Genomic DNA, 6,081 nt, shown 5'->3' with positions numbered 1-6,081 from the left:
GCGGAATGCAATCTCACAGCGCCTCACAGAATGGCTGGACAACAAGAAGGTCACCAAAAGGTCATCCAACAGATAGTTGCGACAGTAAATAAAGGAGGATCGAAAAGTTTTACTTTAAGGCTTGCAAAAGGCAAGTTCGTAGAGAAGTTCGGTAGAGTAGACTGAGGGCCCTATCTTGCGCGCCATCTTCCCTTATCCCTAAATTTTTATTAGCCATATTTTACTATTTTGAAAAACATTTTTAAATTGTTCAACTTGCTGATCTACATTGACATGTTGCTTGTAGATTGGCTATTTGAACTATTGTAAAATGTGGGTGGCAAAAGAGTTTAGGGATATGTGGGGTAAGGTGAAGATAGGGCCCCTATAGGCCCTAATGATATGTGGGGTAAGGTAAGATAGGGCCCCTATAGGCCCTAATGATATGTGGGGTAAGGTGAAGATAGGGCCCCTATAGGCCCTAATGATATGTGGGGTAAGGTGAAGATAGGGCCCCTATAGGCCCTAATGATATGTGGGGTAAGGTAAGATAGGGCCCCTATAGGCCCTAATGACATGTGGGGTAAGGTAAGATAGGGCCCCTATAGGCCCTAATGATATGTGGGGTAAGATGAAGATAGGGCCCCTATAGGCCCTAATGATATGTGGGGTAAGGTGAAGATAGGGCCCCTATAGGCCCTAATGATATGTGGGGTAAGGTGAAGATAGGGCCCCTATAGGCCCTAATGATATGTGGGGTAAGGTGAAGATAGGGCCCCTATAGGCCCTAATGATATGTGGGGTAAGGTGAAGATAGGGCCCCTATAGGCCCTAATGATATGTGGGGTAAGGTGAAGATAGGGCCCCTATAGGCCCTAATGATATGTGGGATACGGTGAAGATAGGGCCCCTATAGGCCCTAATGATATGTGGGGTAAGATGAAGATAGGGCCCCTATAGGCCCTAATGATATGTGGGGTAAGGTGAAGATAGGGCCCCTATAGGCCCTAATGATATGTGGGATACGGTGAAGATAGGGCCCCTATAGGCCCTAATGATATGTGGGGTAAGATGAAGATAGGGCCCCTATAGGCCCTAATGATATGTGGGGTAAGGTGAAGATAGGGCCCCTATAGGCCCTAATGATATGTGGGGTAAGGTGAAGATAGGGCCCCTATAGGCCCTAATGATATGTGGGGTAAGGTGAAGATAGGGCCCCTATAGGCCCTAATGATATGTGGGGTAAGGTGAAGATAGGGCCCCTATAGGCCCTAATGACATGTGGGGTAAGGTGAAGATTTGTAACAGGTTGATTCTCAGGCCCACAGAAGGTGCACTTTCTGCTGTGACATGTGAATCTAATATGCTTGTGTTTATCTATGCAGAGATGCTGTAATTGGGAAGCTGCCTTGATTGCCTGAAGAGAGCTCTGATTGATTGCTTTATGGGGGAGCATCTTGGGTGTTGCTAAATGCTTTGTGATTTGCTGACTGCTTAGCCAGGGGTGGAGTCAGGAGTCTATATACAGGGGAAATGGTTCAGTAGAGAGTGGGCTGCCTTGGGGAGAGGTTGACACCAGTACAGCTCTGTTCAGGTTATGTTTTGTTGTTTGAGTTTTTCTTTTCTTCAGTTAATTGTTCACTCATGTTGTCCAGGCCTGGAACTTATTAAACTTTATCTTTCACCTGCAAGTCCGCCTCATGTCCAGTATGTCATTTTTAAGGTTTTATTACTGACAAACAGCCGATCCACAATCCCACTTGGTAACAATTGGCATAATATTCAGAGCTGTTTGATTAATCTGTGTAAATGGGAGATGGAACTGGGAATTGTCCTGTAGGCCTATTTACCATCATCATACCCACTGTCCAGTCTGTGATATATGTATAGCCTGGCTATTGGCTAATAACCCAGACTCAAATCGGCATTTATTTTTTGCCAACGGCTGATTCGGTCTGGCTTATTAGCCAGGCTATGATACAGTGGCGTGCACAGATAGACACTAGGGGGTGCTAGAGCACCCCCTGCCCTTTTGGCAATGTGCTCTAAATGTTTCCTTAATTTGTAGTGTGTGGACCATGGTGACATTGCTCAATTCTTGAGCAGACCGACAAGCTTCACTTGAGCACCTAGCTAGCCCCTCTAAATGTCTGTGCATGCCACTGCTATGATATATATGCCCAATCCATCCTATCAATATCATGTGACATGTGATGCATGAATGCCGCTAATGTTGTAAAATCTGCATATTGTGGAGAGTTTCTGATGTCTATCCTCAAACCCAGTGGCGTGCACAGACATTTAGAGGGGCAGGTGCTCAAGTGAAAAAAAGGGCACCTTGTGCAGCGCATTTTGGGGCGGAAACTCATTTTGGTGCTTTATAGCTATTGAAAAATAGCAGATCTAGGTCTGCTATTTTTCTTTAATCGAAGAACCACTGACATAGAAACATAGCTTTAGATTGTGTGGGGGCCTAAATAATATAGTAGAAGCGTTTTTTATCAAGATTTGATCAATGTCACCGCATGGTCCACACACTACAAATTAAGAAAAAGAAAAAAAAAGTTCTTTAAGAGCAAAATTGCCAAAAGGGCAGGGGGTGCTCTAGCACCCCCTAGTGTCTATCTGTGCACGCCACTGCTCAAACCTGTCTAGAGTAGAAGCAGGAATCAACATGCAGCCTAACTCTTTGAGACCACTCGATCATAGCATAACTGCCTAAGTAATATTTTTAAGGTTTTCAGGAAAGAATAAATAAGAAATCACTATCTGCCGTCATCTAGGTAGGACCATTGTTTCCCCCCTAATTCACGTTCATCCGTTCATCATCATTTATATCTGCCTAACTCTAATCTCCTTTGATGAATTGAAAATGGAGGATCCTTAATGTAAACAAGTCTTTTTCTGGTTTTATCCTCTTGGCAGATTGTGTACTGACCTGTATACAGGGCTTAAAGCCAAAAAGAATCCCAAGACTGAAAATTACTTTTTGCAAATCTGCACTGATCTCATTAAATAACCCCTATGAAATCCTCAGGACTGAAATCCGTCCCCAGGACTGAGAACTTTAAGCCCTGTGTATACTTTCCATGAAATGTTTCCAATCAATCAATCAATCAATCAAACCTGATTTTGGAAAGCGTTCTGAAGAGGACATGATTCACATGAAGCTGCCCTCAGAGGGGGCGGCGGTGGCTCAGGGGTATAGAGTGCCTGGATGGTAACCGTAAGGTTGCCAGTTCGAACCCTGTGGGCTCCCCCAGAGTTACTGTCGAAGTGTCCTTGAGCAAAGACACTGAACCCCTAATTGCTCCCGATGTGCTAGTTGGTGCCTTGCATGGTTTCAGCTGCCATCGGTGTATGAATGTGTGTGTGAAACGGGTGAATGTAATGCACAATCTCTGTAAAGCGCCTTGGATAAAGGCGCTATATAAATGCACCATTTAGAGAAGGCATTCCAATGATATATAACTATAAGTCACATCTCTATATCTGCAGCGACGTGACGCATTGTGAATTTGTGAGCTTGTAGATCTGCTATTTTGGATGTTTAGACAATTTATACATTTGAAACGGAACATTCAGCATAATTATTTACATAAGTTACGTACTTTCTACTTTTTGATACAAATACTTTTGTTGGCCATACCTTTACTGACTTTTACTTGTAACAGAGTAATTTCTACATTGCAGTATTGCTATACTTTTACTTAAGTAAAACATGTGAGTATGCTGTAGTTTTCCACCGGTGTGATTCTTCACAAGCAGGGGTGGACTGGCCCGGTGGGCCGACCCTCTGGTGGGCCGGTCTGGGCCCAATGTTAAATGATTGTCTGTTGGTTGTGTATCCTTTATGTTGTACTGTTAAATGTGGTGCTGTAAAGGGCTTGCATTTCAAATATTTGTATGGGCCTCGACCCGTAAGGTCTGTATAGAGTATCGGCGCGCTGGTTGTGGTGCATGCGGGCCAGTCTGGGCCAAATTCCGCGAGAATGTCCAGGCTGGATTTTTGTCTCAGTCCAGGCCTGTTCACAGGGAAGTCCAGGCCTGTTCACAGGGCAGTCCAGGCCTGTTCACAGGGCAGTCCAGGCCTGTTCACAGGGCAGTCCAGGCCTGTTCACAGGGCAGTCCAGGCCTGTTCACAGGGCAGTCCAGCCCTGTTCACAGGGCAGTCCAGGCCTGTTCACAGGGAAGTCCAGCCCTGTTCACAGGGCAGTCCAGGCCTGTTCACAGGGAAGTCCAGGCCTGTTCACATGGCAGTCCAGCCCTGTTCACAGGGCAGTCCAGGCCTGTGAACAGGGTAGTCCAGCCCTGTTCACAGGGCAGTCCAGGCCTGTGAACAGGGCAGTCCAGCCCTGTTCACAGGGCAGTCCAGGCCTGTGAACAGGGTAGTCCAGCCCTGTTCACAGGGCAGTCCAGGCCTGTGAACAGGGCAGTCCAGCCCTGTTCACAGGGCAGTCCAGCCCTGTGAACAGGGCTGGACTGCCCTGTGAACAGGGCAGCAGAAGGACAGGACTAAACACGGTCCATTATCCACTTATACGAGTTACGACTGAGAGCATCTGTTGTGAAGATGCACAGTCACGGTCCTGAGGGTGCTATCATTACAAAGAACCAAACAAGCAGCTTTTGTGATGGTGACTGGTGGGATTTCAGGGGGGAAAAAAAGGCCTTCTTTAAGGAGGTTAGAGGCATTTCGGGGTAAAAGTGGGGAACCATGCAGGCCATTTCACATAATTCAGGTTTTTGACCTTCTAATTTATACATAACACAATGGTTGCCAATTTTGAAGTATTTCTTCAATAACTCTGTCACAACTTAAGGCAAGGAAAACTGAGGCAAGCAAAAGTGTCCATATCCATGTTCTGAGGGTTAGACAATGTGGTGACAGAAGTCTCATTGGCCTCATCCTCTGCGGCAGCTATAGTTTCGAAACCTAAAATGCAGAACTCTCATCATTTAGTCAACTGCCATTTCCGGACTGGAGAAAGTGGTGGTAATTCAGTATATAATTATGAACAAACGCGCCCTTACTCTCAATTGTCTTGTCTTCTCTTGTGTTTGATTACTATGTTCAGTTCAACTATTAAACTTCTTGTTTTTTTTATTTTAGATGAGAATTAACCTTTAGCCCAATATGTGTTTCCTTCATCACCTGCACTATAATTTCTGCGTCGCTTTAGAAATTGTTACCTTACAGCACGTGTGTCTGTGTGTGTGTGTGTGTGTGTGCGCGTGTGTGCGTGCGTGTGACCGTGCGTGCGTGGGTGCGTGCGTGCGTGTGTGCGTGCGTGTGTGCGTGCGTGCGTGTGCGTGCGTGCGTGTGATTGTTTCACAAGCGAGGAGGAGCCGGGCAACGAGGAAGATAACAATGTGCAGTGACAGAAGGTTATAGGGTTGGGGAGGGTTACTGCAGTTCAGAGGGAGTTAAGAACAACATGCTTAATGTATGCCATTTTCCTGGGTTTATATGCGTTATACATTTACTGTATGAATGACAGTAATGGTCTGGGTCGATTCGTATGTTACACCATTTTGACCTGAGATCAGATTCAAAAGATGTCTTCTACATCCTGACAGTTTTCTGAAAAAGCTATGTTTCTATGTCAGTCGAGTCGTTCTTCGATCTTTCAAAAATAGCAGACGTACAAGCTCGTAGCGCGCGCTATGAGCTTGTAGATCTGCTATTTTTCAATAGCTATAGCATATCATCGTACATCAACATGACGTTAAATAGACACTCTGGGCTCCATCTTGCGCCACCCTTTTCCCTAAACTTATTTGCCCTTTTTTACTATTTTGAAAATGATTTTAAAATAGTTCAACTAGCCGATCTACATCTACAGGTTGTGAGCTTGCAGATAAGCTATTTGAACTATTCTAAAAGGTTTTTTTTTAAATAGTAAAACAAATAGCAAATAGGTTTAGAGATAAGGGTTAAAGAGGGCAGAACTGGACAAGGAATAAGTTATATTTTTTGTCAGTTGAGAGAAAGTGTTTCAAAAGTGTCAAATTACAATAACAACTAAATCCTAATAACACTCAACAAGCATTACTGCTTGAGCTGTAATGCAGCTTTAAACAAAATAGCAGACAGTGGCA

This window comes from Protomyctophum parallelum, assembly GCF_964188405.1.
Source record: "Protomyctophum parallelum genome assembly, chromosome: 14".
In the NCBI taxonomy this organism is placed as follows: Eukaryota; Metazoa; Chordata; class Actinopteri; order Myctophiformes; family Myctophidae; genus Protomyctophum; species Protomyctophum parallelum.
Note: the sequence above shows the minus strand (reverse complement) of the source record.